Source organism: Rhincodon typus, chromosome 5 (genome assembly GCF_021869965.1).
Source record: "Rhincodon typus isolate 14 chromosome 5, sRhiTyp1.1, whole genome shotgun sequence".
NCBI classification, from domain to species: Eukaryota; Metazoa; Chordata; class Chondrichthyes; order Orectolobiformes; family Rhincodontidae; genus Rhincodon; species Rhincodon typus.
This window is the reverse complement of record NC_063336.1, coordinates 5,450,727-5,463,323: the sequence shown is the minus strand read 5'-3', so window position 1 is coordinate 5,463,323 and position 12,597 is coordinate 5,450,727. Positions and strand designations below refer to the sequence as shown.

Sequence of the window (12,597 nt, the reverse complement as noted above, 5' to 3'; positions counted from 1 at the left end):
CGAGCCGTCGCGCGGGCATCGGAAGTGGCGTCAGTAGCCGTTTCTGCGCCACGGAAGCGGGTGGAAAAAAAAACCGAGAACCCGGCGGTAGACGGATTCCGGCTCCGGCGACTCGGAGTTTCAGGCCCTGATCCGCCCAGGAAGACAGATCTCGGCGAAAGCGACTGGTTCCGGCCTGGGGAGAGCCCAGAGACAGGCCCTAAGCCGGTGAGTCCTAGGAAGAGATGGCCCCGGGCCTTTGGTGGTTCCAAAAGAAGAGGGAGTGGTGAGGTGAATGGGGCAGTGAAGGTAAAGAAGGGCGGGTGGAGGAGAGGGTTGAGATTAGGGGAACTGGAAAGGAGGAAGGGTGTGGAAAGGAGAGGATGTAAAGGGGTCACGGGGAAAGGCAAGGGGAGAGGAGGTGGTGGCCTCGAAGGGAGGGGTCGGGATTTTAGGAGCGGGGTTGATTATGTTGTAATGATTTTGAATGTTGCAGAAATGAATAGATACTGAGGGTAGAATTGGTGTTGAAACATTTGAACTCATTGAAGTGTTGAGAGTGTGATGTTGAGGTTATATTTTACTAAATTTCAACATTGTGGAGTAGCTATCAGCACTCCTTTCTGCAGGAAGCCACAGCTTGCTGTAAACCTTTCCTGTTTTATTTGGTTTCGGGCAGACACGAGGAATGTGATTTGCGACTTTGTGAATCTCTTCCTGTTTTCATCATCCTGCAGATCCTAGCTGTAAATTGTCTGTGGTCTGGAGTAGTACTTGGGGAAGTTGTCCTTCTGATTACTTTTGTTGTAAATGAGTGAATGAGCGTGGCAGTTTGACAGAACTGAGTTTCTCCTTTTCTCTCTCCCTACAATAAAACAGGTGATTGGCAGGACAATTGGTGTCTGGTGTTGTGCCTTATCGCAATTCTATTTGGGGGGGAATGAGCACAGGAGGTTCATTTAGATGGCTTCAGTCTGGTTGCAATTTTGTTTGTACCAATTTTGCCTTAATGAGTGGTCAGTCTTGGGTTATGGCCTTTTTGAAAGAATATGGAGATAACAAACGAAGTGGAGAAATGAGGGATGTGGTCTAACCTTTCATAAACACCTTCCAGTCTAAAGGGCCTTCTGTATAGGTGTTCTTATTTAGATCTCTTGTTTTCAGTGAGCACCTGAGTTTATCCTAATTTACTTAAAAGTAAATGCCACCTTATTCTGACAGCACAAGATTATGTAGATTTGGGTGAGGTGACAGTAACGCAATCACAAGTATCGGCTGACTGCATGTGGCAGATTTCAGTGACTCTTAGTATGAAAGTAGTGAAGCATTTTAACTGATGTGCATCATGTGACTAACTTGCACATGATGTGTTTCTGTTATGTACTTTGAACTCCTTTTGACTTATATGTATATAAAATAGGTTTTGTCAGCTGAGTTTCATTCTTCTCCCTAAATTGCTAATACCTGCTGAAATACAGTTTTGCAGCCAACAACCCCTTTCCCAATCTGAAGGGCTGACCCAATAATATTAACTTGCATTCATTTAGGCCTTTAATATAGGAAAAAGATCCAGAGACTTCAGAGACCAATAGCAAAAATAAATTTGAATCAAAGAAGCATGGAGAAGGAGGCTAATAAAAGGTTGGCTTAAAAGTTAGGTTGGGTAGGAGCTGGGTATAGGCTGGAAAGGAATTCTAGATCAATGATCCAGTGATGAGTGTTGGGATGACACGCAATCTGGTATGTGGGCCGGTGTACGTTCCAACTGGATTATGATCAGGAGCAGAAAGAAGAGCATTTGGTGTTAAGACCGTTTCAAAATTGAACATCAAACTCTGTGATAGTCAAAATTTTGAACAAAATCTGATTCTATAGGATTGAATCCTATCAGCTAAAAGCCATTAATGTTAATCCTTTCAGGTTATATTGGTTGGGATTCTAATTTGACTTTATTTTAAATGCTGTCTTCAGGATGTTCCCCTGTCTATCGTTGCCAAACCTAGAGTTTCTACAGCACTTTGTTTTTGTGCAAGGGTTTCTCAAATGGTCTTGTAATTAAAGTATCACCTTGTAATACTGACTGGGACAAAACAGAATACTTTCTGTTAAAACTTGTCTCTGAGTCAGTTATGAATTCTGTATATATCCATGTAAAAGTTGATCTTGTATTACCTTGTTTGTGAAGGGTGTAAAGCTAAGCTCAGCAACAACAGGCAAGTTGATCAGGTGGGAAGCTTTGAGATAATATAGAATAGTCACTTGGCGGAAATGGGGTTAGTTGAGGAAGGCCAATGTGGATTTGTTACGGGCAAATTATTTATTACTTTGTTTTTAGAAGAGTTAACAGTGGCTTGTTGAGAGTAATAATTCTGACATGATGTACGTAGACTTGCAGCTCGGATGTCACGGTCATTGAAGACTCTTCTCCTTAGGTGCCACGTGCTTAGGATACCTGAGTTCCAATTGCCAAAGCAAATTATCTTCACCCAGCTCAAGGGAGGCACTCAGTCATCGAGCGTGGAAACTGACCCTTCAGTCCAACCAGTCCACGCTGATCATGTTCCCAAACTAAACTAGTCCCACTTGGCCCATATCCCTTTCAACCTTGCCTATTCATGAACCTATCCAAATTTCTCTCAAATGTAACAGTACCTGCATCCACCACATTTTCTGACAGTTCAGTTCACACAGGGGAGGTGATGGCCTAGTGGTATTATTGCTGGACTGTTAATCCAGAGACCCAGATAATGTAGAAGAATGCGGGGGGCTGCCATGTCGGTGCAGGCACCTGCACGCTCGTCCCCGCATGCCGTGCACCCTGGCCAGTGGGTGTCACGACCCACGCTCCACCCGACGGCTTCGTATGACTGCCCCTAGCCAGGAGGCAGTACAGAGAACTGACAGGCGCCGGCATGCTGAGGTGGCGCGGTAAGACAGAGCGTTGGAAGACCTCCAACTACGTGCGTTATTTTTTCTCTCTCTCTCTCCCTCCGCCCCTCCCACGTGAGCACAGAGCTGCCGCCTTCGCCTCAGGCCTCCCCCTCGACCCTAACTGCCATCAACGCCTCCCCGGACAGTCGCGTGCACGGTCACCCCCACCTTGGGGGGGGTGGGGGGGTGGTGGTAGTGGTGGTGAGGTGGTGCACCTGCGGGTAAAGCGGCGTTCGGCGGTGCGGTCAGAACCAAGAAGCAAGTTAACGGACGGGTGTGGGTAGGACCCTCGCGTGGTAGGAATGATTGGTTCACATGGTACTGACACAGATAATGTTCTGGGGACCCAGGTTCGGATTCTGCCATGGCAGATGATGGAATTTTGAATTCGATAAAAATATCTGGAATTAAGAATCTAATGATGATCATGAATCCATTGTCAATTGTCAGGAAAAACCCATCTGGTTCACTAATGTCCTTTTGGGAAGGAAATCTGCCGTCCTTACCTGGTCTGGCCTACATGTGACTCCAAACCCATAGTCATGTGGATGACTCTCAACTGTCCTCTGGGCAGTTAGGAATGGGCAATAAATGCTGCCTAGCCAGTGATGCCCTCATTCCGTTAATAAATAAAAAAAGAGCCATGCTGTGTAGAAACAGAGAAGATATGAGTAGGAGGAGGCCATTTTCCCTTTGAGCCTGCTCTGCCATTCTTCACTATCATGGCTGATTGTCCAACTCAATAACCTAATCCTGCTTTCTCCCCATAACCTTTGATCCCATTCGCCCCAAATGCTATATCTAGTTGCCTCTTAAATACGTTCAATGTTTTGGCATCAACTATTTCCTATGGTAATGAATTTCACAGGCGCACCACTCTTTGGGTGAAGAAATGTCTCCTCATCTCTGTCCTAAATGGTCTACCCCGAACCCCACTCCTGTGACCCCGGTTCTGGATACACCCACCATCGGGAGCATCCTCCCTGCATCTACCCTATCCAGTCCTGTTAGAATTTTAAGTCTCTAAGAGATGCCCCTTCATTCGTAAAAAGTTGTCCGAGTGTCCTATTTAAATCTTTCTCCTCTGACCTTAAAATTATGCCCCCTTGTGATTTCATAAACCTCAATAAGGTCACTCCTCAACCACCTATGCTCTAGTGAAAAAGTCAGTTTTTCCAGTCTATTTTTATGTCTCAACCCTCCGTTCCCGGCAACATCCCGGTAAATGTTTAATGAAACCCCTCCAATTTAATGATATCCTTTGTATAACAGGGTGACTAGAACTGCACGCAGTACTCCAGAAGAGGCCTCACCGATGTCCTGTTCAACCTCAACGCAATGCCCCAACTCCTACACTCAAAGTTCTGAGCAATGAAGGCAAGTGTGCTAAGTGCCTTCTTAACTATCCTGTCTACCTGTAATGCAAATTTCAAAGAATTATGTAGCTGAACCCAGAGGTCACTCTGTTCGACAACACCACCCAGGGCTGTACCATTAATTATATAAGCCAAGATCTTGTTTGTATTACCAAAATTCAATACCTCACATTTATCTAAATTAAACTCCATATGCCATTACTCAGCTCATTGACCTAATTGATCAAGATCTCTTTGTAATCTTAGATAACCACCTTCACTGTCCATTATACCACCAATTTTGGTGACATCTGCAAACATAGTAGCTATGCATCCTATCTTATCCAGATCATCTATATAAAAGACAAACAAAAGTGGACCCAGAGGAACACCACTGGTCTTGGGTTTCCAGTCTGAAAAACGACCTTCCTCCACCACCCTCTGTCTCCTACCGTAAGGCCAATTTTGTGTCCAATTGGCAAGCTCACCCTGAATCCCATGTCTAACATTACTAATTAGTCTACCATGCGGAACTTGTCAAAGGCTTTACTAAAATCCAAGTAAACAACATCTGCCACTCTATCCTCATCAATCTTTCTGATTACTTTATTAAAAAACTCAATCAAGTTGCTGAGACAGAATCTTCCTTGCACAATACCTCCCTAATCAAACCTTGCCTCTCCAAATGTGTGTAAAATACTGTCTTTCAGAATCGCTTCCAACAACTTGTCCACCACTGCTGTCAGACTTGCAGGTATATAGTTTCCAGGCTTCTCCTTGCAGTCTTTCTTAAACAATGGCCCAACATTAACCATCCTCTGTTTATAGATACAAATATTGCTGCTAGGGTCCCCACAATATCTTGGGATACATTTGAACAGGTTCTGGAGATTTATCTACCTTTGTTTTCAAAGACCTCCAGTGCTGCTGCTTCTGTAATGTGAACTGTTTTCAAAACATCAATGTTTATCTACCTGAGTTCTCTAGCCTCCATTTCGTTCTCCACAGTAAAAACTGATGCGAAATATTCATTAAAAGCTCTGTCATCTGCTGAGGTTCAACACAAAGATGACCTCATTGATATTTGAGGTCTACTCACTCTTTAGTTGCTCTCTTGCTCTTAAAATACTTCTACAACTTTTTGGATTATCTTTTACCTTACCTTCCAAGGCTTTCTCATATCCCCTCTTTGCTTTCCTGATTTCCTCCTTAAGAATGACCCTACACTCCATATACTGTTCAAGAGATCCAGTTGATCCTAGTTGTCTATATCTGATATGATTTTTTTTTTTTATTTTTGGCTGAACTTCAATATCTTTATTTATCCATTGTTCCCTAATCTCATCAGCCTTGCCTTTTACTTTACCGGGAGCATAATGCTTCTGAACCCTCGTTATTGCACTTTTGAAGGCCTCCCACTTGTCTGTTGTCCTTGTACCTCTGAGCAGTCTGCTCCAGTCAACTTTTGAAAGTCCTTGTTTCATACTCTTAAAATATGCCTTAATTAAAAATTGCCTTAAATCAGTTAAAAACTTTAACTTCTATGGAAGACTTATACTTTTCATAACTATTTTAAAACCATTAATATTATGATCACTCGTCCTAAAGTGTCCCCCTTCTAACACTTAAGTCACTTGCCCTGCCTTACTTCCCAGGAAAAGGTCAGGCTTTGCTCCTTCTGTATTATGATCGTTTACATATTGATAAAGAAAATTTTCTTGAACACATTCTTCACCATCCAACCTTTAACAATATGATAGTCCAAGGGAGTGTTTCAAAAAATTGAAATTCCCTACTCTGCAACCTTGTTATTCTTACATGAATTTGAGATCCTCTCTATATTTGCTTCTCAAATTCCCTTTGACTATTGTGGGGGGGTGGTGCTATAGTACAATACTATCAAGGTGATCAGTCCTTTCTTATTTTGGATTTCAACCCATAATTTTTCACTAAATGATCCTTTAGAAATATCTTCTCCTAATTACAGTGGTAATATATTCCTTAATCAAAAATGCCACTCCCCTCTCCTCTCGCACCTCTTTCTTCATATAACATCTAAAATGCAGAACATTGAACTTGAACCAGAGGAGGACAAGGGAAACATTTCAAAGTCTTTCTGAAGGCTTCTCAAGAAATGCAACAAAGATGTCATTGTGTGGGAGACCCTTGTTCAGAAGGACCTGACTTGGAGGAAGTTCCTGTATGAAGGGATGCAAATCTTTGAGAATGCCCACTGGCGAAAGGAGTACCAGCGATCTCAAGGCCAAGGACCAGTTCCATCTCTCGGGAATACCTGCCAGATCTGTGGTTGAAGATGTGAGTCTAGGAGTGTATTCACCAACAGCACAAGAGCTCCCAAAACCCATGACGTGTGAAACTGAATTTACCAGCATAATACCTGGACTCAAAAGAGTCACGTCCAGGGAATGATTATGCAAATTTGATTTGTATGTGGGTGGGAGGGTGAACTGTGAGAAAGGTGCAGAGATGCTTGAGTATGATTTGGATAAGTTGAGTGATTGGGCAAGTGCATGCCAGATGAACTATAATGTGGATAAATGAGGTTAGCCACTTTGAGCAAAGCAGAATGATGGATTATTGTCTGGCTATAAATTGAGAGAGGGGAATATGCAACAAGTCCTCGGTGACCTCACACCAATCATTGAAGGTAAGCGTGCAGGTACAGCAAGTGAGCTCAAAGGCAAATGGTATGTTGGCTTTCACAACAAGAGGATTCAAGTAAAGGGGTAGAGATGTCTCTTGCTGCAACTATACAGGGCCTTAGAGAAACCATACCTGGAATCTTGTGTGTAGTTATGGCCTCCTTATCTGAGGAAGGATGTTCTTTTGTAGGGGGAGTGCAGCAAAGGTCTACCAGACTGATATCTGACAGGATGATAGTGAATTGATTAGGATTATATTTGCTGGATCTCATGGAAACTTATAGAATTCTAACACAACTGGCCAGGGTAGATGCAGGAAGGATATTCCTGATATCGGGAGTCCAGATTCGGGGGTCACAGTCTGAGAATGTCAGGTAAATGATTTGGTTTGAGATAAAGACAAATGGTGAAAGTGGTGAGTCTGTGAAATTTGCCTTGACAGAAAGCAGTCAAGGCCAAAATGTCAGATTTCAAGGAGGGGTTTGATGGTGTGGGGTTAAAGCGGTCAAAGGAAATAGAACTATAGAATCCCTACAGTGTGAAAACAGGCCATTCGGCCCAATGGGTCCACACCATCCCTGTCTCTGAAGAGCATCACACCCAGACCTATCCCCCTACTCTATCCCTGCATTTCCCATGGCTAATCCACCTACCCTGCACATTCCTGAACGCTGTGGGTAATTTAGCATGGCCAATCCACCTAACCTGCACATTTTCAAACTGTGGCACGAAACTGGAGCATCTGGAGGAAATCCAAGCAGACGTGGGAAGAATGTGCAAACACCATACAGACGGTTTCCCAAGGGTGGAATCAAACCCGGGTCCCTGGTGCTGTGAGGCAGCAGTGCTAACCACTGAGCCACTGTGCTGCCCGATACGGCGGAAAAGCAGGACAGGCTACTAAATTGGATGATCAGCCGTGATCGTAATGAGTGGAGTAGACTTGACAGGCCAAATGGCCTACTTCTCCTGCTTTCTATGCTTTCTCTGAATGAACAGACATTGATTACCTCAGCTAAAAATCTACTGCATCCATGATTGCTTCATCAGTCAGTTACCTGCAGCACATGGTGTTGTTCATTTTGGTGTAAATTGCCACGGTTGTCAGAATTTCCATCCCAGCGTTCTGCAGGCAAGTGGAAAGAGCCTGATTCTGTTCCTCATTCTTGGGATCTTGTGTACTTGTAGCCCATTGTAGCAGAGCTGCTGTGATGTCAGGATATCAGTTTTTCTCATCATCTTCATTGCTGGAGAGAATACCTGCTTAACTGTATTGTTCCAAGGTTTTTGTCTTTAGCTTCAGAATGGTCAACAACCTATCTTGGTATCTCCCACCTCTTGACAATACTTGCTTTTCACTTTCTGTTATGGCTTTGTCCTTGGAGCAGCAACTTTGTTTCCAATCAATAGCACTTTTTAATTTTATCACATGTTTAGCCATACTTGAAGGGTTTGAACATCCTTCCTTTGAGATCTTGATATGGAGTACTGGCTTGTTTGTGATTCCATGTTCCAGTGTTGCCTGATTCCATGTCACTGAGTTGTCATGTGACAAGCAATAAGCGTTCAACTTATTACAGGTATCCTTTTGTTGGATTTCGTATTCTGTTGGCGGGAACAGCTGACTTCGTCCTATCTGGAGTTAGGGTTATTGAAATTTGACTCATGATTTTGTTGTAGTGTCTGTGGTCTGGAGAAATTTTCCAAGGCACTTCACAGACTAATTAGCACATTCATGCCAGTCTTTTAACCCCTCTTGTCTGTATCAGGACTTGTTCCATCATTTTCATCCAACCCTGATGATGTAATCTTCAGTTCCTGTCTCCTTTGTGCTTAGCTAACTTCTCCTTGATTACATCTTTGATACATTCTCAAGTGTTGTTTGAGGTCTTTAGTCTGTTCAGCTTGTTGGTGTAGAGGTTTCACCTTACTGGATTTATTACTGACAACAACACCTAGTCTTGGATTGTCTGCTGGTGAAAATTAATAAAAATGTAACCAGAAAATGAATGCTGAACGAAGGAGCTATTACATTTCATCAAAAACCTGAACAAAATGGTAGATGATAAGGTGAGTGGCATTGGAAAGGTACAGGCATTTGAGTATCAACTGCAAAAGGCAAATTGATGATGGAGCGAGGTTGCTTTATATTTCACTTGGAGTCAGAATCGCTGAGGCAATGTATACTTGTATGTGATCAAGTGCTATGCTGAAGACTTAAATTTCCTTTTCATCACATGGCTAACCGGGAGTATCTCTTGTTCTTAATATGTCATTACCATTGTTATGGACCAGACCAAACACCCTCCAAATATGTTGAGAGCCGTACCCTTAACTTTTTCTTGCTTTACAGTTAAGGGTAAGGCATTGCATTCCAGATGCAATTTGATTGGTCAGCTACCAGATTTGAAGCAAAACACACTTTATTCATACACTATTGTTAAAATACAGCAAAAGAAAGAAGAAATTGGAATAACTTAACTGTACTGGAAAACTTAACAGAATAATAGATTATTTATCTACCAAACAGTAACTGTTCCAATATAGTAACATCCCATAAATACCCCCTGGAAAAAGCCAAGTTCAGAAAAATAGATGGTCTCACCAGGCAATTCTTCAATCCAGGAGGAGACATTATTTAGGATGTAGGCTTGCACAGAGGTCAGGAAGCCAAGGAAAGCTTTTGCCTTTATTGGGCCAATCAGTTGGAATTTTGTACAAGCAGTTTCTGAAGTTATAAATTGGTAATTTTTTTTGTTCTGTCGACTTTGTGCATATGGTTTGACTGTTGATTTGCAACTCATGTCCCTGTGCACCTTCAGCCAAATGCAAAAATTTAGAAAATCTTCCCCTGAGCAAAATGTATTCAGCAATGAAAAGATTCAGATGCATAATAAATAGAGGAATTATTTTTTAAGTGTCACAACAGGAGATGACTGGATCGATTTCACTGTTATGCTAGTATTGCTTAGGTTACCTTCATGTTGTAGAGGCAGCAGTCGATTTGGATGTCCAGATGAAGAAGTCAGCTCCAAGATGAAGGTACATAAAGAATGCACAGAGCATAATTGACATGAAAGGTTGCCTGTTGTAAGAGGTGATTGATGCCTTCAGTCATAAAATTGATAACAATTGCACGATGTTCAGCACCATTTAAAACTCCTCTGACTCTGAAGTAGTCCATGCTCACCTGTAACAAGACCTGAGTACCATTCCGGCTTAGGCTGCTGAATAGCAAGTAACTTTTAATACAGGCAGTGAACATCTCAAACAAGTGAATCTAAGCATCTATTCTGGATATTCAACAGCATTAGCATTGCCTAAACCCCACAATCCATGTCCTGGAGTTTCCACTGACCGACTGGAAACTAACTGGATTAGACATTTAAAACTGTGGTTACAAGACCAGGTCAGACCCTGGTAATCCTGAGTGAGAAACCTGCATTGACTACTGAAAGTCTGTCCAACATTTAGAAGACTGATGTCAAAAGTGTAGTGAATTACTCCCCGCTGGCCAACAATGCTACTCTACCCAGGGCCAAGCAGCTTGCTTGATTGGCACTCCATCTACCATCATCAACACTGTCACTGTCTAAAACTGATGCGCAACGACTACAGCATGTACCATGTCTAAGGTGCACTGCAGAAAAGTACCAAAGCTCCTTTGACCACACCTTCCAAACCCTCAACCTCTACCTAGAAGGTCAAGGGCAGCAGGTACGTGGGAGCACCACCAGCCATTTCTCTTCAAACCGCTCACCATCCTGACTTGGGAATACATCACTGTTCCTTCACTGTTATTGGATCAAAATCCAAGAACTCCATTCCTAACAGCACTCTGAGTGCCCCCTCACCATTACACTGTTGAGGACTTTTTGAGATGGGCGATAAAGGCTGACGCAACCATCAAAGCCCAGATTCCATGAGATGATTTTAGGGGATAACAGTACCTTGTACCGGGCAATTAGAAAGAAATGATGGGCTCTGGTGGTTTCAAGATTTTTTTTATTGTATTCTTCTACTTGAATTCATGAGACTTTGCTTTTAATTTCTCATAATTGAACCTTATCCTTTTAGTTTGAGAATTTATCGGCAGTTTATATATGCTAGATAACTGCTAGAATTATAGCTGTTATTGTTAAATTTTAATGTAGCTTCTGTTGACTGATTACTCAACTGTTTGAGTGAGGTGAGGTGTTGGGAGAAAGAGGCAATAAGTAATGCCAATGCATTGACCTCGTTTGGAATATAATATTTCAATGAACAGCCCACACAGTTTGTTAATTTGTCCACTGAAGAAAAACATTGTTTGGATCAGTTCCTGGATGATATCTGCAAATATATTTTGAGGTAGAAGTAGAAATAGCCTTTAATTACTGTCTGATTGGATAGGAAGAGGGAAAGTATCTGGAGAGAAAAGCCTTGGCATAAAAGGCTTTGAGATTGCTGATGTTCAGTTCGTATCTTGGACAGCATGTTCAAATCGTTATGGTGAGAGTGATTTAATCAAATGTAGCATTCAAAACTGAGCAAGTATCCAGTGCTTTGCTTTTCAAACGTGTAATCACAATATGGCAGTGGGGCATGCACCATGCTACTGCAACTTCATTCACATATCCTGCTGAAGGTATAGAGTTATGTTTCAAGACATCTGCTTACAGACACACAAGTTTCAATCCTAATCAGGTGTCAAAGTTCAGCAAGTTTCAGAAAGAAAATTCTCATCTTCATAATTTATATGAAGAACCTTGTACCAGGCACATTACATGTAGCCTAAAACACTTTTTTTGCCAAATATACCTAAAAGAAATGGGATAGGGATATGAGTTTTTTGATACCCATATTATCAACTTCTAATCTACTTTATAAGCAGTAAGCTGTTCTGTGAATTTCAAAATTGTGAAATTGGAGTTTAGTACAGTATTGTTTTATGAGTGATACTGAAATAGTCGATGCCTGTAATAAGACTTGGATATTCAGATTTGGTTTGATTAGGGCCAAAAATTTGACGACAGAAGTCCTGCAAAACCCCTGAGCAGTCAATAACGTTGCCATCCAGTCCCCCAATGTTAACATCCCGAATCACCAAGAGCAAGTCAGAGACTAGGAATTGTGCAGCAAGTTCCACACACCTCTCCTCCACCTCCCCAAAAAAAAAAAGAAAAAGCCTGTCCACTATTAACAAGGCATAAGTCAGAAGTGTGATGGAAACTCTACACTTGCCTGGGTTGGTGTAGCTCCAGGACAAAGCAGCCCGCTTGATTGGCACCACGTGCACCACCTTCACTCTCTTCACCAGTTCAGAAATCACAACACCCAGTCCATAGTCCAACAGGTTTAGTTGAAAACACAAGATTTTGGAGCCTCACTCCTCCTCCTGGGTGTTAGTCTCTGAAAGCTTGTGTTTTCAAATAAACCTGTTGGACTATGACCTGGTGTGATGTGATTTTTGACCTTGTCCACTCCACTCCAACACTGGCACCTCCACATCATGGCTCGTCACCAGTGGCAAACAGTAGCAGCACTGTGAAGGCCTTTTGACTTAGATGAAGGAACAAAATGAAAATTTGTATCAGAGATAGTAGGAACTGCAGATGCTGGAGAATCTGAGACAACAAGGTGCAGGGCTGGATGAACACAGCAGGCCAAGCAGCATCATAGGAGCAGAG

General features: G+C 42.4%; 1 protein-coding gene across 1 annotated transcript in view; it reads left to right on the top strand.

Moving 5' to 3' along the window:
- The window catches only part of LOC109920363 (cullin-9), a 186,665-nt gene continuing 174,068 nt past the window's right edge, over positions 1-12,597 (top strand). The window contains exon 1 of the mRNA XM_048596632.1: positions 1-207. The gene's annotated coding sequence lies outside the window, so the exon portion shown is untranslated. The remainder of the gene's footprint in view (positions 208-12,597) is intronic.